Here is a 25,941-nt window from a genome sequence, read left to right on the forward strand (position 1 = left end):
TCCCACATTTGCATCTGGCCGTCAGGTAACACTCCAGCTCATTAACAATACACACTCACACTTCTTCTTCTTAGGCAGTCCCTGGGAACCGAGGATGACTTTGCTTCCACATTAAAAATGAGTTTGCAGGTGACTGATGAGTCCAATGCAGGACCTACAGTCTCTGTCACAGGTGGGGCAGACGGTGGTTGAAGGGGCGGGTGGGGTGCTTGGGTTGACGTGCGCTCCTTGCGCTGCCTGCGCTTGGCTTCCGCTTGCTCCCAGCGAAGAGACTCGAGGTGTTCGGCGCCTTTCCGGATGCTTCTCCTCCACTTTCTGCGGTCTTGGGCCAGGGATTCCCAGGTGTCGGTGGGGATGTTACACTTTTTCAAGGAGGCTTTGAGGGTGTCCTGGAAGCGTTTCCTCTGCCCACCTGGGGCTCTCTTGCTGTGCCGGAGCTCCGAGTAGAGCACTTGTTTTGGGAGTCTCGTATCGGGCATGTGGACAATGTGACCCATCCATCGGAGCTGATTAAGCGTGGTCAAAGCTTCGATGCTGGGGATGTTGGCCTGAGCAATAACACTGATGTTGGTGCACCTATCCTGCCAATGGATTTGCAGGATCTTGCGGAGGCAGCGTTGGTGGTACCTCTCCAGTGCTTTGAGATGCCTGCTGTACATGGTTCATGTCTCTGAGGCATACAGCAGGGCGGGTATCACTGCTGCTCTGTAGACCATGAGCTTAGTGCCGGGTTTGAGGTCCTGGTCTTTAAACACTCTCTTCTTCAGGTGACCGAAGGCTGCACTGGCACACTGAAGGCGGTGTTGGACTTCGTCATCGACGTCTGCCCTTGTTGACAGTAGGCTCCCGAGGTATGGAAAGTGGTCCACGTTGTCCAAGGCCTTGTTGTGGATTTTGATAATCAGGGGGCAGTACTGTGTGGTGGGGGCAGGTTGGTAGAGGACCTTTGTCTTACGGATGTTTAGTGTAAGGCCCATTCTCTCATACGCTTCAGTGAAGGTGTTGACGATGGTTTGCAGTTCAACCTCCGAGTGAGCGCAGACGCAAGCATCGTCTGCATACTGTAATTCGACGACAGAGGATGGGACGACCTTGGATCTGGACTGGAGGCGACGGAGGTTGAACAGTTTCCCATTTGTTCTGTAAATTAGCTCCACTCCAGTGGGGAGCTTACTGAGGGTGAGATGGAGCATTGCAGCAAGGAAGATCGAGAAGAGCGTTGGTGCGATGACACAGCCTTGTTTGACCCCAGTTCGTACGTGAATTGTGTCTGTGGTGGAACCGTTGGTCAGGATCACAGCTTGCATGTCGTCATGAAGCAGGCAGAGGATGGTGACAAACTTTTGAGGGCAGCCGAATTTGAGGAGGACACTCCATAATCCCTCATGGTTGACAGTGTCGAAGGCCTTTGTGAGATCAAAGGCGGCCATGTACAACGGTTGGTGCTGTTCCCTGCATTTCCCTTGTAATTGACGTGCGGTGAAGATCATGTCCAGTGTGCCCCTTAGTGGGCGGAATCCGCATTGCGACTCTGGTTGGAGCTCTTCGGCCACTGGGAGAAGGCGATTGAAGAGGATTCTTACGATGACTTTCCCTGTGGCAGACAGCAGGGAAACTCCTCTGTAATTACCGCAATTGGACTTGTCACCTTTCTTGATGGTCACAATTACGGCGTCTCTGAGATCCCCTGGCATGCTCTCCTCCTTCCAGATAAGAGAAATTAGTTAATGAATTTGCACCAGTAGTGCTTCTCCGCCATGCTTTAGTACCTCGGCGGGGATTCCATCTGCTCCTGAGGCCTTGTTGTTCTTCAGTTGTCAGATGGCCTTTTCAACCTCATGCCGGGCTGGGGTTGTGCTGAGATGGTGGCGGGTAGCATGCTGCGGGATGGAGTTGAGGACACTCGCGTCGAAGACAGAGTCTCGGTTAAGGAGATCTTCGAAGTGCTCCTTCCAGCGGGCACTGACTGCCTCCCTGTCCTTGATGAGTACCTCTCCGTGCTTGGCCCGCAGTGGGGTAGGACCTTGGGTGCTTGGGCCATAGATAGTCTTGACTGCGCTAAAGAATCCACGCACGTCGTGGTTGTCGGCTAGCTGCTGGATCTCCTGCACGTTCTCCACCCACCATCTGTTCTTTAGGTCCCGAGTTTTTGGACCTCGGCCTTCAGGCGTCTGTAGAGCTGCTTTCTTGCTCTCGGGTTGTGTTGCTGTTTCCAGATCAGGAATGCCTTGCGCTTGTGGCTCATTAGCTCCTGGATCTCCTGGTCGTTCTCGTCGAACCAGTCTCGGTGTTTCCTGGTCGAGTGACCGAGCGTCTCTTCACAGGTGCTGATTATGGAGGCCTCGAGTGCAGACCAGGTGCTGTGGGCACTCTGTGTCTCTGCATCACTGGGAGTCGTCAGGTTGTTTGTGAGGTGCAGGCTGAATAGGGCTTTCTTAGCGGGGTCTTTGAGTGCTCCAGCGTTAATTTTCCTGCGGCCTTGTTTCTGTTGCCTCCGCTGTTTTGGGGCTACATTGATGGAGATGACAGAACGGATTAGGCGGTGGTCTGTCCGGCAGTCGTCAGCTCCTGTCATGGCGCAGGTGATGCAGACGTCCTTGCATTCCCTCGCTCGGACGATGACGTAGTCCAGCAGATGCCAGTGCTTGGAGCGAGGGTGCTGCCATGAAGCCTTGTACTTGTCTCTCTGACGGAACAAGGAGTTGGTTAGGACAAGGCCATGTTCTAAGCATTTCAACAGGAGGAGGGTACCGTTGGAGTTGGCTTTCCCTACCCCCTCTCTGCCGATCACACCTCCCCAGAGGTCTGTGTCCTTTCCAACTCTGGCGTTAAAGTCACCAAGGAGGATCAGCTTGTCGCCCGTTGGGACTCAGGACAGGGATTGTTTGAGGCTGGAGTAGAATTCCTCTTTGGTCTCGTCTGTGGCTTCCAGTGTTGGGGCGTACGCACTGATGACTGTAGCGCACTGGTTCCAGGCTAGGGTGAGCCGAAGAGTCATGAGGCGCTCGTTTATACTGCTAGGAGCATCTCTGAGATGCCCAAACAGTTCATTTTTTATGGCGAAGCCTACCCCATGGAGGTGGCGTTCTTCTTCATGTTTGCCTTTCCAGAAGAAGATCTAGCCACCGCCTTGCTCCTTGAGCTGGCCTTCCACTGCCCGCCGGGTCTCACTTAGGGCGGCGATGTCAATGTCGAAACGCCTGAGCTCCCGGACAACGATAGCAGTACGGCGTTCCAGTCTGTCACTGTTGGGGTTGTCCATGAGGGTCCTGACGTTCCAGGTCCCGAACTTCATTTTAAAGGGTGGAAGATGCCTGTGCGTGAATTCTTTTAACGTGGGGTGGCCGTTGCACACCAGCTACCACATGGGCTTGGCAGAGCAAGGTCTTGGTCCAATGGGCAAGGGGATCCAAGACGATTGGAGCCACACTCACACAGTTCGGTGTTGTTTGGCTTGTTTCCTCTCAAGAACAATTGCCTGCAAGTGTGTCCAGATAACGAAGAGACAGTCTTACATTTCTAGAGCGGCTTTCACGACCTCAGGACGTCCCAAAGCGCTTTGCGGCCGGTACTTTTGTCATGAGGGAAATTATAGGCCGAAGTCGGGATGCTGTTCCCCTGAACCTGCTACCCTTGTCCTTCTAAGTGGTGGAGCTGTAGTCACTGTTGTAATGTAGGAAATGCAGCAACAAGCAGCAATGTGATAATGACCAGATAATCTGTGTTTTTTTTTTAAGTGATGTTGATTGAGGGATAAGTATTGGCCCAGGACACCGGGGAGAACTCCCCTGCTCTTCTTCGAAATAGTGGCCGTGGGATCGTTTACATCCACCCGAGAGAGAAGACGGCCTCGGTTTAATGTCTCATACCGAAAGACGGCACCTCCGACAGTGCAGCACTCCCTCAGTACTGGAGTGTCAGCCTAGATTTTTGTGCTCAAGTCCCTGGAGTGGAACTTGAACCCACAACCTACTGACTCAGAGGCGAGGGTGCTACCCACTGAACCACTGACTGACCACACAACAGGAACAGGCAAGAGGATGAACAGATGCTCTGATTTACAGTGAACTTCACTATAGCACATAGACTGGCGTTTTAAATATGTTCTACGATACGACAAAATACACAGTGTGCAGCTGTTGTTGGTCTTGTCTAAAAAAAAATACCATCAGAGAGTTGAGAAAGAAAAGTATAATTGACAAATGGTCTTCGGATTGATTTAGTCAAATACAGATTCAGACTAGGCGCGGGTGAGTAGCTGATGGGTAGACCAGTGCAACTTATTGATGTAATTCACCCTTACTGCAAGACACTTTCAATCCAGTATTGACAATGTGTCACCTTGTGTCCTCGTCTGGCTGGAAAAACAAGCTCCAGTGGTCATGGGAATAAAATGGTTTGCTCCAGAGCTGGTAGAACCCAGTAACACAAAGAACTCAGTAACCCAGTAACAGGCAGGAACTGGGGCCAGGGGCAGACAACAGAGCTGGGGTGAAGGATTACAGTCAACAGACAGAAAATGTTGGTAGTACACAGCATGTCCGTCTGCATTTGTAAAGAGAAAGGTCGGTTAACACTTTTTCTTTATCACCCTTCATCGGAACTTGAAAACGTTAACTTACCTTTTCTCTTTCAGATGACAGGCCTGTTGTGTATTGCCAGCAATGTTGTGTTTTATTTGGTTTTTGTTAGTCCTGTTGAGGCAACCATCTTGGTTTGGTGTTGCCCCAATAACGCTGGATTCCAGAGGTGAGGTGAGAGTGACTGCCCTTGACATCAAGACGGCATTTGACCAAGTGTGGCATCAAGGAACCCTAGTAAAATTGAAGTCAATGGGAATCAGGGGAAAGACTCTCCACTGGCTGGAGTCATACCTAGCACAAAGGAAGATGGTTGTGGTTGTTGGAGGTCAAGCATCTCAGCCCCAGGACATCACTGCAGGAGTTCCTCAGAGCAGTGTCGTAGGCCCATCTTCAGTTGCTTCATCAGTGACCTTCCCTCCATCATAAAGTCAGAAGTGGGGGTGTTCGCTGATGATTGCAGAGTGTTCAGTTCCATTCACAACTCCTCAGATAATGAAGCAGTCCATACTTGCATGCAGCAGGACCTGGATGACAGGCTTGGGCTGATAAGTGACAAGTAACATTCGTGCCACACAAGTGCAGGCAATAACTATCTCCAACAAACGAGAGTCTAAACACCGCCCCTTGACATTCAACAGCATTACCATCGCTGAATCCCCCACCATCAACATTCTGGGGGTCACCATTGACCAGAAACTTAACTGGACCAGCCACATAAATACTGTGACTACAAGAGCAGGTCAGAGGCTAGGTATTCTGCAGCGAGTGTCTCACCTCCTGACTCCCCAAAGCCTTTCCACCATCTACAAGGCACAAGTAAGGAGTGTGATGGAATACTCTCCACTTGCCTGGTAGAGTGCAACTCCAACAACACTCAAGAAGCTCAACACCATCCAGGACAAAGCAACCCGCTTGATTGGCACCCCATCCACCATCTTAAACATTCACTCCCTCCACCACCGGTGCACCGTGGCTGCAGTGTGTACTATCTACAAGATGCACTGCAGCAACTCGCCAAGGCTTCTTCGGCAGCACCTCCCAAACCCGCGACCTTTTCCACCTAGAAGGACAAGGGCAGCAGGCGCATGGGAACACCATCACCTCCAAGTTCCCCATCAAGTCACACACCACCCTGACTTGGAAGTATATCACCGTTCCTTCATCGTCGCTGGGTCAAAATCCTGGAACTCCCTCCCTAACAGCACTGTGGGAGCACCTTCACCACACGGACTGCAGCGGTTCAAGAAGGCGGCTCACCACCACCTTCTGAAGGGCAACTAGGGATGGGCAATAAATACTGGCCTTGCCAGCGACGCACACATCCCAGGAATGTACAAAAAAAAAAGACCTCCATCAGGTCACCCCTCCGCCTTCTCTTTTCTAGAGAAAAGAGCCCCAGCCTGTTCAGTCTTTCCTGATAGTTCTAACCTCTCAGTTCTGGGGTCAGTGGTAGAGGCAGCGCAGATCAGCAGTGGAGTGGTGGGGGATTTGTAAACCTGTATCTGTTCTTCACCACCACAAAAATTTCCTGCTTTGACCAAAAAATATGCAAGGGGTGTTCAGCAAGACTGCACACGGCGGGCGATACTGTATCTGCAATGTAAATGAAGTGCTGCCGGCAGTATCGTGGCTTTGCAGTGCGCTTCACAGAGCTGCCTCATCAAAATAATAATCGCATTCCATGAAACTCCACAGTCGAGTGACACTGTCCCTTTAAAATGCCATGGATTCCAGTGAAGATAGCGGTCTTAAGATTTTTTATAAATGGACAATCAGATTCAATTCAGATAAGACTTGGTTACCGTTGCTATGCAAAATGAAGCACTATTGTTTATGACAAGTATCTGCTTGTTCCCTCATTTCCTTATTGCAGGCTGATGGATTAGAGGTTAAGGTTCAGAAACATTCCTTAGCTGCTGCTGTTAAAAAAACACCGCCTTACTCAGAAAATTACATTTGGCCCCTTTCGACACTTGGTTGCTAAGGTTACGGGGCCAATCACTTACGTTAACAAAGCTCCTTAAAGCAAAAAAACATAAATGCATGTCCCTTCCTGCCTCTTCTTTGAACTTCAAAAAAAAACTTCATTCCCAAAAATTGCAAACGAATATTGGCCTAGCCCGGCCCTCCATCAGACCTGACTGAGTTCCAGGTGTCAGCCATGGCCCAGTGGGCAGTGCTCTCACCTCCGCCTCAGGAGGTTGTGGGTTCAAAGTCCCACTCCAGAGACTCGAGCACAAAAATCTAGGCTGACGCTCCCAGTGCATTACCGAGGCACTGTCAGAGGTGCCTTCTTTCGGATGATATGTTAAACTGGAGCCCCATCTTGGGTGGATGTAAAAGATCCCATGGCACTATTTTTGAAGTTGAGCGGGGGAGTTCTCTCCCCGATGTCCTGGCCAATATTTATCCCTCAACCAACACCTAAAATCAGATGGTGTGGTCATTCTACATCGGATATACGGCACAGAAACAGGCCATTCGGCCCAACTAGTCCATGCCGGTGTTTATGTTCCACTCGAGCCTCCTCCCATCTTTCCTCATCTAACTCTATCAGCACAACCCTCTATTCCCTTCTCCCTCATATGTTTGTCCAGCCTCCCCTTAAATGCATTGACACTATTCGCTTCAACCACTCCCTGTGGTAGCGAGTTCCACATTCTCACCACTCTCTGGGTAAAGAAGTTTCTTCTGAATTCCCTATTGGATTTCTTGGTGACTATCTTATATTGATGGCTTCTAGTTTTGCTCTTCCCCACAAGTGGAAATATTCTCTCTGTGTCCACTCTAGCAAAACCTTGAATTCTCACATTGCTGTTTGTGGGAGCTTACTGTGCACAATTTGGCTGCTGCATTTCCTACATTACAACAGTGACGACTTTTTTTTAAACTACTCCATTGGCTGTAAAGTGCTTTGGGATGTCCTGAGGTTGTGAAAGGTACTCTATAAAAGCAAGTTCCTTATTTCTATCATATCCTTTCCTGAATTCCTTGGTGTTTTTGTTTTTCGCTTTTCTCTATGAAAAGACACAGAAAATATTTTAAATATTTTTAAACTTGCTTTGCACAAGTTTGACAAGCTTGGTACTTTAATAAGATAAGCACGTCTTACAGCACTGAAACTCCATGCTGCGATATTATGATATGAACACATAGCAAACTTCTGTCAAATTCCTCTAATGTATTTGTGGCATTTGTGGTAAGCTGCCAGTGAAGCTGGTTTATAAGAAAGAACTTGCATTTATATAGCGCCTTTACATGACCTCAGGATGTTCCAAAGCGCTTTACAGCCAATGAGGTTTTGTTTTTGAAGTGTAGCCACTGCTGTAATGTAGAGAAATGAGGCAGCCAATTTGCACACAGCAAGCTCCCACAAACAGCCGGGACACCTCCCCTGCTCTTCTTCAAATAGTGCCATGGGATCTATTACGTCCACCTGAGAGAGCAGACGGGGCCTCGGTTCAACACCACATCTGAAAGGCGGCACCTTCGACAGTGCAGCACTCCCTCAGCACTGCACTGGGAGTGTCAGCCTAGATTATATACTCAGGTCTCTGGAGTGGGACTTGAACCCACAACCTTCTGCCTCAGAGACAAGAGTGCTACCCACTGATCCAGCCATGGCTGGATTCCTCTCTGCATTCACGCTGTGTTTAAATCTCGTCACGTGGAGCCTCAGGCAGATAGCTGCAATGCGGCCTTAGACTAGGCCATACCCAGCTTACACCGTGCCTGGACTGATCGTCCCAATCTTGTTGCCCAAGGCAGATCATCTCTCTCAGAGTGTGGGGCAGTAGTGTCTGCACTCTCTAACAATTTAACTTAACTAGAAGGAGCTGCCAGGATGGGGAGGGGGGGGGGGGGAAGAGGGGAGTTCCCTTCAGCACTTTTTAAACCTGGCTCGACACCACACTGCGGTGTCAAACCAAGTTCCTCTGGAGAGTCTCAGGTTGCCTCTCACTGGAGTTTGGTCAGGCCACAACTTTAACATCGTGGTGAAACTGCTTCACAGCAACAATAAACTTGCAGTTTAAACACACCCTTACTCTGTCCTAGGACCTCAAACCATAGAACTCCACCCCCGCCCCCTCCCGCACCCCATCACTCTCCCCTCTCCTATAATTTATTGCAAAGGGGATGGAGTATAAAAGCAGGGAAGTCCTGTTACAACTGTACAGGGTGTTGGTGAGACCACACCTGGAGTACTGCGTACAGTTTTGGTCTCCTTATGTAAGGAAGGATACACTTGCCTTGGAGGCAGTTCAGAGAAGGTTCACGAGGTTGATTCCGGAGATGAAGGGGTTGTCTTATGAAGAAAGGTTGAGCAGTTTGGGCCTATACTCATTGGAGTTTAGAAGAATGAGAGGTGATCTTATTGAAACATATAAGATTCTGAGGGGGCTTGACAAGGTAAATGCGGAGAGGATGTTTCCCCTTGTGGGGGAATCTAGAACTAGGGGGCATAATTTCAGAATAAGGGGGCGCCCATTTAAAACGGAGATGAGGAGGAATTTCTTCTCTCAGAGGGTCGTGAATCTTGGAATTCTCTTCCCCAGAGAGCTGTGAAGTCTGGGTCATTGAATATATTTAAGGTGGAGATAGACAGATTTTTGAAAGGTAAGGGAGTCAAGGGTTATGGGGAACGGGAAGTGGAGTTGAGGCCAAGATCAGATCAGCCATGATCTTATTGAATGGCGGAGCAGGCTCGAGGGGCCGAATGACCTACTCCTGCTCCTACGTCTTATGTTCTTATAATCGACAAGCCTTTAAAACCTAACTCCGACTTCTTGACTTACACTGTCTTTCAAAATTTTTGAACATTATATAAATGTCAGTTTGTTGTCTTAACTCCTCTTTTCAACCCTGGCGATGACCTCTTATGGGTTTTGATCCTTCATCTGGGTTTTGAGGGCGGGGGGAAACATAAAAAATATGAATCGTAATAAAATAAAGGCAGCACCACTGCCACTGGATTGGCATCACGCTGTCAGAAAGCACGAACCCGTCTGCAGAATGGTGTCTCGCTATTGTTACTTCGTGAATTAATTCATGGCAAGGTACAGAAACGTTTCCCCTTTTTCTAATGAGTTATAAGTACCAAGTGATGTAAAAAGACTACTGAGTACTTGGTTTGAGTATAAAACAAGGCTTTAATCAACTGTTTCACAACCATGAGATTCTAGTTACATCACTAGTTCCTGGTTACAAAAACGTCCTGAGCAAGCTGGGCCCACGCCCGAGTATTTATACTCCTTGGACAGCGCCACCAGCTGGCCACCCAGTGTTAGTTCATGAGTCATTTCTTCATGAATGCTAAGATTCATGACACCAAGCACTCAAAAAGGGGAAGAGAAAACTTGTAACACCGTTGTACCAGCTGACTGAGGTTACACATCTTCAGATTGAGCGACACAATGAGGTTCATGGAATAGCGGCCATTCTCCGCCCTGTGTTACTCCAGGCCACTGCTCCTGTTGGTAGCATTTTATTGCCTCAGAGTCAGGAGATGGTCCCTGGGTTCAAGATCCACGCCGAGACCTGCGCCTAAAAGCTAGGCTGCAGTGTAGCACTCAGGAAATTTTACATTCATTCTTTGGGTGAGACTTGAATTTTTTTTTTCCGTTCATGGGATGTGGGGGTCGCTGGCAAGGCCAGCATTTATTGCCCATCCCTAATTGGCCTTGAGAAGGTGGTGGTGAGCCGTCTCCTTGAACCACTGCTGTCCGTGTGGTGAAGGCTCTCCCACAGTGCTGTTAGGGAGTTCCAGGATTTTGACCCAGCGACGATGAAGGAACGGGCGATATATTTCCAAGTCGGGGTGGTGGGTGACGTGGAGGGGAACTTAGAGGTGGTGGTGTTCCCATGTGTCTACTGCCCTTGTCCTTCTAGGTGGAAGAGGTCGTGGGTTTGGAAAGTGCTGCCGAAGAAGCCTTGGCGAGTTGCTGCAGTGCATCTTGTAGATGGTACACACTGCAGCCATGGTGCGCCGGTGGTGGAGGGAAGTGAATGTTTAAGGTGGTGGATGGAGTGCCAATCAAGTGTCTTGGATGGCGTCGAGCTTCTTGAGTGTTGTTGGAGCTGCACTCAATCAGGCAAGTGGAGAGTATTCCATCACACTCCTGGCTTGTGCCTCATAGATGGTGGGAAGGCTTTAGGGAGTCAGGAGGTGAGACACTCGCCACAGATTGCCTAGCCTCTGACCTGCTCTTGTTGCCACAGTATTTATGTGGCTGGTCCAGTTAAGTTTTTGGTCAATGGTGACCCCCAGGATGTTGATGGTGGGGGATTCGGCAATGGTAATGCCGTTGAATGTCAAGGGGTGGTGGTTAGACTCTCGCTTGTTGGAGATAGTCATTGCCTGGCACTTGTGTGGTGTGAATGTTACCTGCCACTTATCAGACCAAGCCTGAATGTCATCCAGGTCTTGTTGAATTGAGATGAAAGATCCCCCAGCACTACTTGAAGTGAAGTGGAGGAGAGAGATTTTTTTTTGAGCTCCTGGCCAATCACAACTAACTCCATTAAAAAAAAGATTAATTGGTCGTTCATCTTATGGCCATTAGTGGAATCTTGTTGTGCAAAATGGCGACTATGTTTGCCTACACAATAGCAGCCATTGCACTTCAAAAGTAATTCATTGCCTGTAAAGTGCTTTGCGACATCTCTAGGGGGGACGTAATAAGGTGCTCTAGAAATGCAACAATTGTTTCCACCCCTATTGGTCATTTTATTAGACTGGGAGATGTGTTTTCACTGTTTCCCTCACCCATCTCCCCCGTGCTCGCTGACCTACATTGGCTCCCGGTTAAGCAACGCCTCGATTTAAAAATTCTCATCATTGTTTTCAAATCACTCCATGGTCTCGCCTCTCCCTATCTCTGTAGTCTCCTCCAGCCCTACAACCACCACCCCCGCCCCCCCCACCCCCCCGAGATCTCTGCACTCCGCCAGTTCTGGCCTCTTGAGCATTTTAATCGCTCTACCAATGGCTGTCGTACCATCAGCTGCCTAGGCCCTAAGCTCTGGAATTCCCTGCCTAAACCTCTCCGCCTCTCTCCCCTCCTTTAAGACGCTCCTTAAAACCTACTTCTTTAACCAAGCTGCCCTAATATCTCCTTATGTGGCTCGGTGTCAAATTTAGTTTGATAATATCGCTCCTGTGAAGCGCCTTGGGACGTTTTACTACATTAAAGGCGCTATATAAATGCAAGTTGTTGTTGTTTCTGCCACTCCACTTATTTCTTTTGAAGATTTAAAAATGAGGTGGGTAATTGGCTCAGTGGGCAAGTTCATTCACCACATGATGCTGGAATGAGCCACTAGATATTAGTGACCCTCGACAGTGATTGCCTGCTGTCTACTTGGCTATTAGGAGGGAAGGATATGATCCCCAAGCCTAACCTGTTTTGATCCAGAGGTCACTGTATAGCGGTTGGATCAGCAACTCTCGGGCTTATTGTTTGTTTATTCCCTCGCCCCTCCCTCCCCCAGCTCAGAAGGTGCATTTACCCACTTGGGGGCAGCACCGGCCTCAAGTTTCGATGAGCTCGGTCCCTGAATCCCATCTGGGACCCCAAGGATCATTCATCGCTGCTTGATCAAAACTGCTGTAAAATGAAATATTTTGACTATTGTTTAATGCGTTTCTATAGAAACCCTCCTTCCTGTTCCAATTTCGCTCATAGGGGAACTGTGGAGAATCTCTAGTTCTGATTCAAGTGGTAAAATGAAGAAACTTAGCCTGTTACTTCTGTTTTCCATTGAAATCAACTGAGACAGCACTGGTCCATTGTCAACAGCACGGCAATCAATTATTCCCATCCCCTTCTCTCCTTACATAAACCCTAGCTTACTGTCATTTGTTTTATTCATGCTGGTTCACTGACAACAGTCTCGCTCACCCCCCATTTTGGTATGATGTACATGTCACCACCAGTACAGTTTTTAAGCCCTGTCTCGGACTGTTGGCAACACAACAGCTGCTGGTTTACTCTTAACTCCTGAATTTGGAATGAGTTAAAAGTCTGTTGACGTACTGAAATATTTTCCATCCAATGCCCTCTGTTCAGCAACTTCCCAACCATTTAAAAATACCACTTGGAGCAGCGCCTCACTTCAAGCCCTTGCAATGATGGGGGGGCTGATTCAGGTCAAGGACACCGAGCCTTGGCTCGCACAGTAAGTGCACTATTTAAAAAATGGTTATTGAGAGGCCATGGTGAAGGCCCAAGACCCACAATGCAGGGGCATCGCCAAGGCTGGAAAGGATAAAAGAGAAGACAGGATAATTCAAAGGGGTGGGGGGCAGTGGTTAGTTGGTGGCAAGCTGGGGTTTGGTCAACATCACTGGCTGATACCAGGGGAGTTTCCCCTGGAGTCCTGGACAATAATTATCCCTCAACCAAGATCACTAAAAGCAGACTATCTGGTCATTATCACTTTCCTGTTTGTGGGAGCTTGCTGTGCACAGATTGGCTGCTGCGTTTCCTACATTACAACAGTGATGGCACTTCAAAAGTACTTCATTGGCTGTAAGGTGCTTTGGGATGTCCTGAGATCATGGAAGGTGCTATAGAAATGCAAGTTCGTTCTTTATGACCTAGCCTCTCTCTGCATCTTGCACCGTCTCCAGTTGAGAGAGTGAATGGGTTAAACTAGCTGAAGGCGATGTTGTTCTGGAGCTGACCACTCGGGGCAGCTTAACAGCAACCCTTGGGTGACTCAGGGTGGACGGGACTGAGATTGGAAACTCCACGGATCCAATCTCGCATCCTGCCACCGTACTGGGGCAACATGGGAAGGAGGAGGAGGGGATGGAGTTAGAGGTTAACACAGTGGGCTCATCCCAAGGTCTGTCGCTCTAACCAGTAGGTCCTCAGGAGGGTCATCAGACTACATTACAACAAGTGGCTACACTTCAAAATGTAGTTCATTGGCTGTAAGGCGCTTTGGGATGTCCCGAGGTGGTGGAAGGCGCTATATAAATGCAGACTGAGACGGATGAGGATTTCCACAGTGTTCAGCTCTTGGGAATCAATGCGTTAAAGTAAGAAGCAATACAATGGGGTGGATTCCCTCTCCCCCACTCCCCGAGTGGTCTTCAGGATGCCGGGTGACGGAAAATGCCGACCAGTTGTCCCAAAGGGAGGTCGGCCCATTTTAAGTGCCGGGCCTCATTAGCGGGCTGATGGCCGGCAGTCAGTTGCCCTCGGGTAGCACAGCCGACCTCTGGTGAGGGAGTTTGGGGGGGCGGGTGAGACGGGACGGTGCCCGATTCAAGGAGGGGGAGGGGGACGGGGGTAGCAGCTGCGGCCCAGTTTGGTTTGGTGGAAGCACCCTCCGCTCCTCACAAAAATAAAAAAGAGGAATCTCTCCCTCGGGATCCTCTGGAGCCGGACCGCCAGCTAATACTGGGTCCGAGCCGGCACTGCGTGCGGTTCAGTCGGAAGATGGCAATCGGGATCCTATTGACATCACAGGACGCTGACTTCCATTTTAAGTGGGCCCAGGGCCTGATTCAGGGCCTGCTCCAGCCGCCTAGCGGTAGGCCCCGGGAGGGAGATGGGGCGGGGGGGCATTGCCGTGGCGACAGTGTCAACGGGGCGCTGTCGCTCTGTTCACAGGAGGTCTGAAAATTCAACCCAACTCGGTCTCGATTTCAACTTGGGGAGACTGTTTCGGGTGCTGCATTCAGCTAGTGGAAGAGGGAAGTTTAAAGGTCGTGTTTATAAAATGGAGAGATACGAGAGAAAAAAAAACACCCCCACAGAAATGCAGACGGCGCACAGCAGGCCCATCAATATCCGACAAGACAAAAGATCGATTCTGTTCTCAGGATCCGCTGTTTATTTACAGAGAGACAGGACGTTTCTGACAGGAAGGCCCGTGTAAGTCTGTTCCAATACCATGTCAACTAATCAGGTTCTGTTCTAAAAATGAAATGAGCGGCCACCTGCTGTCACGCTGGAGACATCTAGTGGCGGGACGAGGAGGCCTGGGAAATGCAGCCGTCCCGAGTACTCATGAGTTTGCTGCTCGCACAAAACTCCCAGCACCTTGGCTCAGCTCCAGTTTCTCTCTCTGCCTCTCAGTTTCGCAATCCTCGTATTCAATACACTCCCTTGATCTTCCCTATTATTCTAACCTCTCCTGGCCCCACGTTCCCGCCTGTTCTTCTAACGCTACCCTGCCATATGCTCCCCACCCCCTCTCTTTCCGCTCTGCCACTGGTTGCAGAGCCCTCAGCCATCTTGCCCTCACTCTCTATAGAACTCCCTCCCTAAACCTCTTTGCCTTGCTATGCCTCCCCACACCTTCAAAATCCCCCTTTTAAGCCTTCTTCCTAGGCAGCTCCTTTGGCTATACCACCCAACCTCCATCCTACTTGGGTCTGATGCCCCCTCCCATGTGAAGTGCCTTGGGACGCTTTGCTACATTGAAAGCGCTGTATCATTGCAAGTTGTTTCCCCAGGAGCGTCTTGTCCCTGCAGAACACCCCCCCCCCCCCAATAACCGAAAACGAGAAACCACCCAGTCCTGCGCAATCCTACTGCAGTTTCTTAATAAGAACTCTTTGTTATTTTTGAACCACGTAAGATTTCTCCCCCAATTTTCCAATGTCCTCACTCCTGTAGGTGTTGACTCGTGCTGGGGCATGGTGGACCCTCCAGTACCTCACAAAGTGGCCCAGGCAGCATCAGCGGGATATTTGACTAGGCGGGCTTCACAGCCTAGCATGGTCCTGTCTCCACACACACACACACACGTTCCAGTGGGAGTCAGTGGAAGCAACCAGCAGAAAGACCATTGGCTGATTTACCCATCCCCCAGTGGTGTCAGCTGTGGCTCAGCAGGCAACACCCTCGCCTCGGAGTTATGAAGGTTGTGGATTCAAGTCCCACTCCAGAGATTTGAGCATAAAAATCTAAACTGACACTCCAGGGCAGTGCTGAGGGAGTGCTGCACTGTCAGAGGCGCTGTCTTTCAGATGAGACCTTAAACCGAGGCCCCTTCTGCCATCTCAGGTGGACGTAAAAGATCCCATGGCACGATTCGAAGAAGAGCAGGGGAGTTATCCATGGTGTCCTGGAGCCAATATTTATCCCTCAAACAACATCACTAAAACAGATTATCTGGTCATTAACCTATTGCTGTTTGTGGGAGCTTGCTGTGCGCAAATTGGCTGCCGCGTTTCCTACATTACAACAATGACTACACTTCAAAAAGTACTTCATTGGCTGTAAAGCGCTTTGGGACATGCGGAGGTGGTGAAAGGCGCTATATAAATGCAAGTGTTTCTTTTTTCTTTTTTCAGGGCATGAGAGTGAGGCGAATGCCAGGAGCCCCCCCCTGACCCATCACCCAAACTGAGACGGCATGGCTGCGGGTAGGATGGGGGAATGTATGGCAATGTAACGCACCAAGGCATCACACAACGGTACGGGGCAGGCTAGATGGACCAGCAGGACTTTTCCTGCCCGCCATTTTTCCCGCACGTCGATAAGATCAACAACCTGGCGGCCCGCTCCTGGTCTGTATGGCTTGGTGCGTTGCCCCAGTCAGCTGCCAGCCGCCCACTCCCTCTTTCGGAAAACATTTCCAAAGAACGCAGTTTCAGTGTCAGCACAACTATTTTATTTTGCAGAACTGCGGGTTTTCATATTTTTTTTTCCACAGCCGAGCGAATGAAACAATGAATTTACGATGACTCACTCCCCTCGACATGTTTTGAGCTTCAGGTATGTTTGCCAAAAAACCACCGCAGGCCAGAAACCAACTTATTTCCTTGATGCTAGATAAATAGATTTCCACAGCAACCTTTCAGAGAACAGTCCATAATAACATGCCATTCATACCATCGCCGTCCATCATTTCTCATTGTACTGATAGCACCAAGAACATGAGAACATTGTCTCATTCTGGTAACTAGGTGTGTACTCCCAGCAAGGAAAGATCTCTGACAATCAACTTAACCACTTCAACACTGGATATAATTCTTCACCGAACAAGGCAAAGACTCAGAAATTTACAGCACAGAAGGTGGCCATTCGGCCCATCGTGTCTGGAAATACACAGGCAGCCCCTGTACAGACATTATTGGCCCAGAAATTCGGGTCGGGGGCTTCCCGCGGGTGCAAGCCCCCGACCTGCACTTACCTTGCGCGCCGGCCGTTGAGCTGTGGGCCCGCGTGGGATTCCGATCCGGGGCCTGGTCCAGCTGCCGGCGTATCCCAGGGGCGCAGTTAGTTCGATGCGGCTCCTGGGATCACGTGGGCCATGGGGAGCCAGTCGGAGCAGGGAATGCTCCATTCATAAGTCTTGACAGGAAGTGCTGTCAAGACTTATAAATACTATGGCCCCAAAATAGCACTAAATCTTCAAATAAATTTAAAACAAACATCACATTTTTAAAATAAACTATAAATTACATTATTTTAAACAATAATTTAAATTTTTGAAAAAAATAATTTTATTTTCTAACGGGGCTAAAAATAAACTTACCTTGCTTTAAAGTATTTAAAAATAATAAACCTATGGAAAAAATGTTTTAATTTTAATTAATTCACCACTTACCTTGTAAAAAGCAGGCCTCACACCTGCTTTTTACATGTCTAAATTCTGCAGGCTTACCCTCCCGGGAAAACCTGTAAAAAAAAAACTGAAGTTCGATGCGCACGCGCAGCCTCTCCCGCGCACGCGTTCGACCTCTGAACCCCTTCGTTCACAGGAACAGAAGTGCCGGTTTCCCACGCATGCGCAGTGCATGCAGGAAACCGGCACTTCCATCGGGCTTACGGGGGAGTACCCAGTGCATACTCACCCGTGGAGACACGAATTTCTGGGCCAATACTCAGGAATCAGCCTTCAGACAGATTTTCAGCATTTGCACACTGTTTTCCTTGTTCTTTGTGCTGTCCCTGTGACAACGGGGGGGGGGCACAACACCTCAGGAATGCGGGGGGAGCAGGTTTGATTCCCTCCCCCCACTGTTCTTATTTTCCCCCTCTTTTCTCTGAAGCACTGGCCCACACTGGGGTACAGTTCCACAGACACTGGCCCAAACTGGGGTACAGTTCCACAGGCACTGGGCCACACTGGGGTACAGTTCCACAGGCACTGGGCCACACTGGGGCACAGTTCCACAGGCACTGGCCCAAACTGGGGTACAGTTCCACAGACACTGGGGTACAGTTCCACAGGCACTGGCCCACACTGGGGTACAGTTCCACAGACACTGGCCCACACTGAGGTACAGTTCCACAGACACTGGCCCACACTGGGGTGCAGTTCCACAGACACTGGCCCACACTGGAGTGCAGTTCCACAGGCACCGGCCCAAACTGGGGTATAGTTCCACAGACACTGGCCCACACTGGGGTACAGTTCCACAGACACTGGCCCACACTGGGGTACAGTTCCACAGACACTGGCCCACACTGGGGTACAGTTCCACAGGCACCGGCCCACACTGGGGTATAGTTCCACAGACACTGGGCCACACTGGGGTACAGTTCCACAGGCACTGGCCCACACTGGGGTACAGTTCCACAGGCACTGGCCCACACTGGGGTACGGTTCCACAGGCACTGGCCCACACTGGGGTACAGTTCCACAGGCACTGGCCCACACTGGGGTACAGTTCCACAGGCACTGGCGCACACTGGGGTACAGTTCCACAGGCACTGGCCCACACTGGGGTACAATTCCACAGGCACTGGAGTACAGTTCCACAGACACTGGCCCACACTGGGGTACAGTTCCACAGGCACTGGCCCACACTGGGGTACAGTTCCACAGGCACTGGCCCACACTGGGGTACAGTTCCACAGGCACTGGCCCACACTGGGGTACAGTTCCACAGGTACTGGCCCACACTGGGGTACAGTTCCACAGGCACTGGCCCACACTGGGGTACAGTTCCACAGGCACTGGCCCACACTGGGGTACAGTTCCACAGGCACTGGCCCACACTGGGGTACAGTTCCACAGGCACTGGCCCACACTGGGGTGCAGTTCCACAGGCACTGGCCCACACTGGGGTACAGTTCCACAGGCACTGGCCCACACTGGGGTACAGTTCCACAGGCACTGGCCCACACTGGGGTACAGTTCCACAGGCACTGGCCCACACGGGTACAGTTCCACAGACACTGGGGTACAGTTCCACAGGCACTGGCCCACACTGGGGTACAGTTCCACAGGCACTGGGCCACACTGGGGTACAGTTCCACAGCCACTGGGCCACACTGGGGTACAGTTCCACAGACACTGGGGTACAGTTCCACAGGTACTGGCCTGTCCCACGCAGCCACATAAACCATCGATCCAGCCCTAGCCCACCTCCAAGTGACACAATCTTCTGGGAGAGGCAAACAAATCACTCAACCACAACTTACATTTTATAACTTGTCTCTTTCTACCTTCCCATCCAGATACAATCTACTACTTTACATCAGACAGTAACCTGTCTGTTTAATCTGCCTATTTAGGCTATCCCATTAACTATTTAAAGAGCAAGAGGAGTTCTCACAGTGTTCTGCTCAACATTCCTCCCTCAAACAAGACCACCACCAAAAAAAACAGTTCGACATAACTAGTGATCTCACTGCTGTTTGAGGGATCTTGCTGTGCGGAGCGTAGCGAAGTCCTCTCCTCTCAGGAACTTGTGTCCAGCTCCCTTTTGAAGGCTGTAGAGACCCTGTCCTCACCCCACACTCTGTTTATCGGTTCCGGAAGCCGATGACTCTGGGAAAAGAAGGTACCATAGCACAGGATGCCGGAGATTGAAAAGAGTGGGATAGTAGATGGGGTAAATCAAGAAGTCGTGGTTAGGTACTACCAGGCTCGAGCTGAATAAAAAAAAATTTGCATTTATATATTTTTTTATATTCATTCATGGGATGTGGGCGTCGCTGGCAAGGCCAGCATTTATTGCCCATCCCTAGTTGCCCTTGAGAAGGTGGCGGTGAACCACCTTCTTGAACCGCTGCAGTCCGTGTGGTGAAGGTGCTCCCACAGTGCTGTTAGGGAGGGAGTTCCAGGATTTTGACCGGCAATGATGGAATGGCGATATATTTCCAAGTCAGGATGGTGTGTGACTTGGAGGGGAACTTGGGGGTGGTGGTGTTCCCACGTGCCTGCTGCCCTTGTCCTTCTAGGTGGTGGAGGTCGCAGGTTTGGGAGGTGCTGCTGAAGAAGCCTTGGCGAGTTGCTGCAGTGCATCTTGTAGATGGTACACACTGCAGGCACGGTACGCTGGTGGTGGAGGGAGTGAATGTTTAAGGTGGTGGATGGGGTGCCAATCAAGTGGGCTGCTTTGTCCTGGATGGTGTTGAGCTTCTTGAGTGTTGATGGAGCTGCACTCATCCAGGCAAGTGGAAAGTATTCCTGCCTTGTATATTCCTCACACTCCTGACTTGTGCCTTGTAGATGGTAGAAAGGCTTATCACTTCTCTCAGAAACATCTCAAAGCACTCCACGGACAATGAATTACTTTTGACATCATTTTCCAGTCACTGCTGTTACACAAGCCAGCATTGCAGCTACTCTGTGCACAGAGATTCCACAAACAGCAAATGAGATAACTAATTAGCCAATCTCTTTTTTTTTGGTGGTGGTCTTGTTTGAGGGAGGAATACTGCGAGAACTCCTCTGCCCTTCTTTAAATAGTTCATGGGTTGGCCTGAGCAGGCAGACAGGGCCTCAGCTTAATGTCTGACCCAAAGTAGTAGATTGTAGTTGGAAGGGAAGGTTGAGAGGCAAGGAGTTCCAGTTTCGGGGCCCTGGCAAAGAACGAATCTTGTTCTTAAAACCTGCGCATTGAGTGTGGATTCCCTGAAAAGACAATCTAAATAACATTTAGAGGGACGAGGTGGCTTTCACAGGACAAGGGCCAGCATCCTTTGTTGTGTAACATTCACTGGGACAACAATTAACATCAGGCCTTCCAACTGGGATCAGATCCAAACTTGGGGCAAGTTTACAGCGAAATGAAGGAACTTATTGGATACAGAATTGTGCTGTGCACTTAGTGAGTCTACCTGAGGAAGGAATTTGATCTTGTACACCGTGCCCTGCGGGGTGGAGCCTTCTGCAATAAAAGAAACTTCCAGCCAACTCCAAACACTGATGTCGACGGATATTTCCGCTTCCCCACAGAAACTCCAAAACACTGACATAACGCAACAAAACAGAAGCCAACCCTCGACACAATAGCAGCAAAGGAAAACACCGCAGCATGACGCAGGTATGGAGTCCGATCACCAGCCAGTACGTCCCAGACAGCGGTCAGACATCCTTTTCTGTGCAGAGAACACACTAGCAGATCAAAGGTTCTACGCGGGTGTCAAACTGAGGTCATGTTAACATATCCCGATGGAGTTGAGGACCCAGCCAAGTGCCAAAGCCGTAGGGGTAAATCCAAAGGGCTAGGATCGAGACCCACCATCAGTTTTAGGTTGGCAAAACCCTTAACTTATTCTGTTTGATGCGAAATTAAATTGAGTCTCCAGCACAGAAACAGGCCATTCGGCCCAACAGGTCCGTGCCGGTCAGTGTTTATTCTCCACACGAGCCTCCTCCCACCCTACTTCATCTCACCCTATCAACATAACCTTCTATTCCTTTCTCCCTCATGTGCTTATCTAGCTTCCCCGTAAATACAGAGTACTGCAGTACTCTAAGAAACGGGCACAGAAAGGCACAGAGACACATATCATACAATATCAGTTTCCTTGGGATTTCCGGCATTATATCCTCTTCCTCTACTGTAAATACTGACGCAAAGTAATTATTCAACATGTCTGCCATTTCCTTATCATTGATAATATCACCGCTTTCAGTTTTTAAGGGGCCAACATTGCTCCTGACTACCCTCTTTTTCCTAATATAATTCTAAAAATTCTGTGTGTTGATGTTGATATCCCTTGCATGTTTCTTTTCATACTCCCTATTTGTAGCTCTTACTATCTGTTTTGTGACCCTTTGTTGTTCTCTGTATCTTTCCCATTTGCCAGACTCTGTGCTATTTTTTGCATTTGTGTATGTTTTTTCTTTTAGTTTTATGCTGTCCCTTACCTCTTTAGTCATTCATGACTGGATTTTTTTGGCCCTCAGCTCTTGCCCCTCAGGGGTGTAAACTGGTTCTGTATCACCTTAAATTCTTTTTTGAACATCTCCCACTGATCTTTTGTCATTTTACTCATTAACAGATTTGCCCCGTTTACCGTGGACAGTCTCTGCCTCATCCTGTTGAAGTTGGTCTTACCTAAATCTAGAATTTTAGTAGCTGTTTCGAGTTTCTCCCTTTCAAACGCTGCATTGAACTCGATCATGTTATGATCGCTATTGGATAAATGTTCACACACAGTTAGGCTGTTAACTAAATCTGGCTCATTATTCATTACTAAATCTAATATGGCTTGGCCCCTTGTTACCTCTAGGACATATTGTTGTAGAAAACTATCCCAGACACACTCAGTTCAGTTTGGAGCACCTGTGAGTTGGGATAGGAGTTTTGGCCTTTAAACAGTTAAAATCTTCTGAAAAGGCAACATTTTAACAAAACATTAAAGGCAAAAAATTTATATTTCAAGGGAGGACAAGGCTCAGCACCTTCTGAACACAAAGGCTGCGATTTCGCCTACCGAGGCAGGTCCGGGGCGGCCAGGGTCAGTGGCAGGGTGGGACCCTGCTGCTGGCTCCAGCCCGCTCTGTGAAAAGAATCTTACGCTGATTGGGCGTGTTGTTAAGCGCGTTTGCCGGCCAATTGAAGGAAGCGGGTCTGATGATGTCACTCGATGACGCGTCACCAGCCGGTTTCCTTAAAGGGACCATGCACATATTTATTTTGACAGTTGTGCTGTCAGTGTTCTACAGCATTGAGGTGCTGCAAACACTGACGAGCACTGCACAGAGGTGCACGGCTGCACCCAGGCTCTCCCATAACTCCCTCCATATGCTTATGGAGGGAGTCACAGCACGCAAGGAGGTTCTCTTCCCTTCCAATGTGCGGAAGAGACCTCGCCAGGAGACCAACACAGCCTAGTTGCACATTGCACAGGAGGGCACAAGCAGGGATGTCGTTGGGAGAACCAGGCTGCAGTGGCGCAAACCTTTCAATGATCTCAATAGATCATGTTACTGCAAAGCCACACTCAACCTCATCCTGCTGTGCCACTCATCACATCCCCATCACTCTGCCTTCCCTACCCTACTCCTGCACATCCTTACTCACACCAACTTACCTTGCACCTCCACCCATCCCTCTCTATCTACATTATCACTTCCCCATCTCACTCGCCACCCCTCACACTCACCCTCATCCTAACTCAATCATACCAACTAACAACACACAAGGGTAGGCACTTGGGTGTTTTAGCCAATGTTCATGTAAAGTTTCTGTTAATGTGCTGTCAATCATTGAAACCTTTATTTTCAACACTTTGTGTTCTTGGACAGATTTGTGTGCACCTTTGGAAGGGGCTTAGTGAGTTGCAGTGAATGGTGAGACATAATGGTACCCCCCGCAATGGTGATGAGTGTGAAAGGAATGGCTTGGGCATTGTAGGGATGCTTTATGGTGTTGGTGTGGGGTGGTGCCAACCTGGCGCATCATGTGACATCTAGGGTGTACAGCGTCAAGTGAGGTAAATATGGCCATGGTGAGGCCATCCCTGGCGTCCTGGGCAGCAATGTGGTTGGGTGCTGATGCCCTGTGTCCTGTGCAGCATCAGTTGATTGCGGAGAAGGCTGGTGTTGTTGTTGTTGCTGCTGGTGTGCCTGGTGCTGCTGGTGTTGGGGCTGATCGTGGTGGGATTCTGAGGACCAAGGGGAGATATTTTCAAGGGCACCGATGCTGATGTAATAAATGTCAGGTGAAGTTGAGATGACAGAAGCAATCTGTCAATGGTGAGAGAGGTTGTTCCAATGAGGTGACACTGGATAGAGAGTTTGCTCCAAACACTTGCAACCTGCATAAAGCTCAATCTGTCTTCCAAACGCAATAAGCAACAGCTTCTAACCTTGGAAAGTGAACAGTTATGAAATGGGGGCTTTTGTAGACCATTTGCAACTGTCAAGTAAAGAGATCATCCCATGCTGACACAACACCCGACCTCCTTACCTGACGTGATCCCCGAGCAGCAGGGAAGCTGATGGCGAACTCTAAAAATCTAAAGGTAAGCATAAAATACTAGTTAATTGCCTCTTAATTAGATCTCTCTAATGATGTAAATTGCCTCCCCCGCCGCTTGGTGATGAGCGTAGAGGCGGGTTGACAACGGGATCCCTACCTGCCGTCAAAAAATAAAATTTTCCCAACTCACCCGCCACCAAAGGCACCCGCTGACCCCCCTGAAAAATTCCCCCCAACATGATCCTGCCTCTAATGTGTAACATTCACTGGGACAACAAGTTGACATCGAGCCTTCCCGTGGGATCACATCCAAACTTGGAGTTTACAGTGAAATGAACTTATTGGATACAGAATTGTGCTGCGCACTTAGTGAGTCTAACCGAGGAAGGAATTCGATCTTGTACACTGAGCCCTGCGGGGTGGAGCCTTCTACTGTTTACATGTGTGAGAGTAAGAGTTCCCCTTAGGTCAAAGAAACTTCCAGCCAACTCCAAACATTGATGCTGACGGATATTTCCCCATTTCCTACAGAAAATCCAAACACTGACATAACGCAACAAAGCAGAAGCCATCCCTCGACACAATAGCAGCAAAGGAAAACACCGCAGCATGACGCAGGTACGGGGTCCGATCACCAGCCTGGAGACTTACAGTCAGTACGTCCCAGGCAGAGGTCAGACATCCTTCTTTCGCACAGGTCAGAGGGTCTACTCTGGTGTCAAACTGAGGCCATGTTTACACCGGACGTTCCAACCCAACAGACATGTTATGATTGTGAAGGCTCGGCCAAGTGCTGAAGGTTGTGGGTGTAATTAAGTTGGCCGGGCATGGGCAGGGTTAAGCCCTCAGCAGCTTCAGGTGGTTACAAACCATTTGACAGAGAATATCTCAGTGAGATAACTGTCTGTGCTTTCCTGGCCAACACTTATCCCTCAACCAACATCACTAATCTGATCATTACCTGGTCAATATAAAAGAAAAGACTTGCATTTCTATAGCACCTGTCACAACCTCAGGATGTCCCAAAGCGCTTTACAGCTCATGAAGTACTTTTTGAAGTGTACGTCACTGTTGTAATGTAGGAAACCCACCAGCCAATTAGTGCACAGCAAGCTCCCACAGACAGCAATGTGATGATGAACAGATCATTTTTTTTGTTATGTTGATTGAGGGATAAATATTGGCCAGGACAACGGGGATAACTCCCCTGCTCTTCTTCGAAATAGTGCCCGTGGGATCTTTTACATTCACCCAAGGGAGCAGACGGAGCCTCGGCTTAATGTCTCATTTGAAAGATGGCACCTCTGACAGTGCAGCACTCCCTCAGTATCAGCCTAGCTTTCTGTGCTCAAGTCCCTGGAGTGGGACTTGAACCCACAACCTTCTGACTCAGAGGTGAGGGTGCTGCCCACTGAGCCACAGCTGGCACATTACTGTCTGTGGGAGCTTGCTGTGTTCATAATGGCAGCCGCGTTTCCTACACTACAACAGTGACTACGCTTCATAAAGTATTTCATTGGCTTGTAAAGCGCTTGGAACATCCCGAGGTCGTAAAGGGCGCTATATAAATGCAAGTTCTTTCTTTCACATGGACAAAGGTAGGCAATTGTTAGAAAGGAGTGCGTCACCATTAAAAGGGGGGTGAATTGGAGGCTCAGACTTCATGGGCTGGGGATATGGGGCATGGAAGGAAGTTACAGGAAACAGCTCTGACTTTATCCCCTCACTGTTTCCTTACACAAGCTACAGATTGCCCTCAAAGTATATCTTGAAGAAGTTGGAATTTACATTTTTCCTAATTGCTGACGCTGGGATGTCAGTCGATGTGTCTAGTTCGGTGACTCAGGATTTGCGGAGCAGATAACACGCATCACTACACGTAACACGCGGTGTTGCACGCACCACTACACGCAACACGCATCTCCCTCACCCCCCACACACCAACCAATTATCAAGTCCATCCAGCAGTGTGCTGCGGCCTCAATATCTCGAGTGCTGAGGTTGCTATGTTGCGGAACATTAAATATTATATTCTGTAGTAAGGTTGCCAACCCTCCAGAAGTGAATCTCCGGGAATGAAAGGTTGATCTCCTGAACACTGCTGAGAGCAACGCTCGGGAGAAGAATCATAGGGCCATTAAAACGATTGTGTTTTTTTTCCCCCCATTCACTTTCGTTTACTAGTTGTAAAAATACTGACGATGGGAAAGAAAGGCTGTTTGA

The 25,941-nt window shown here is 49.3% G+C and overlaps 1 protein-coding gene across 1 annotated transcript in view; it reads right to left on the reverse strand.

Moving 5' to 3' along the window:
• LOC147101665 (ral guanine nucleotide dissociation stimulator-like) overlaps positions 1 to 25,941 on the reverse strand; it is a 196,306-nt gene that overhangs the window by 130,076 nt on the left and 40,289 nt on the right. The window lies entirely within an intron of this gene.

The sequence above is a fragment of the Somniosus microcephalus genome, chromosome 23, assembly GCF_052327205.1.
Source record: "Somniosus microcephalus isolate GS21.2 chromosome 23, FLI_Smic_1.0, whole genome shotgun sequence".
In the NCBI taxonomy this organism is placed as follows: Eukaryota; Metazoa; Chordata; class Chondrichthyes; order Squaliformes; family Somniosidae; genus Somniosus; species Somniosus microcephalus.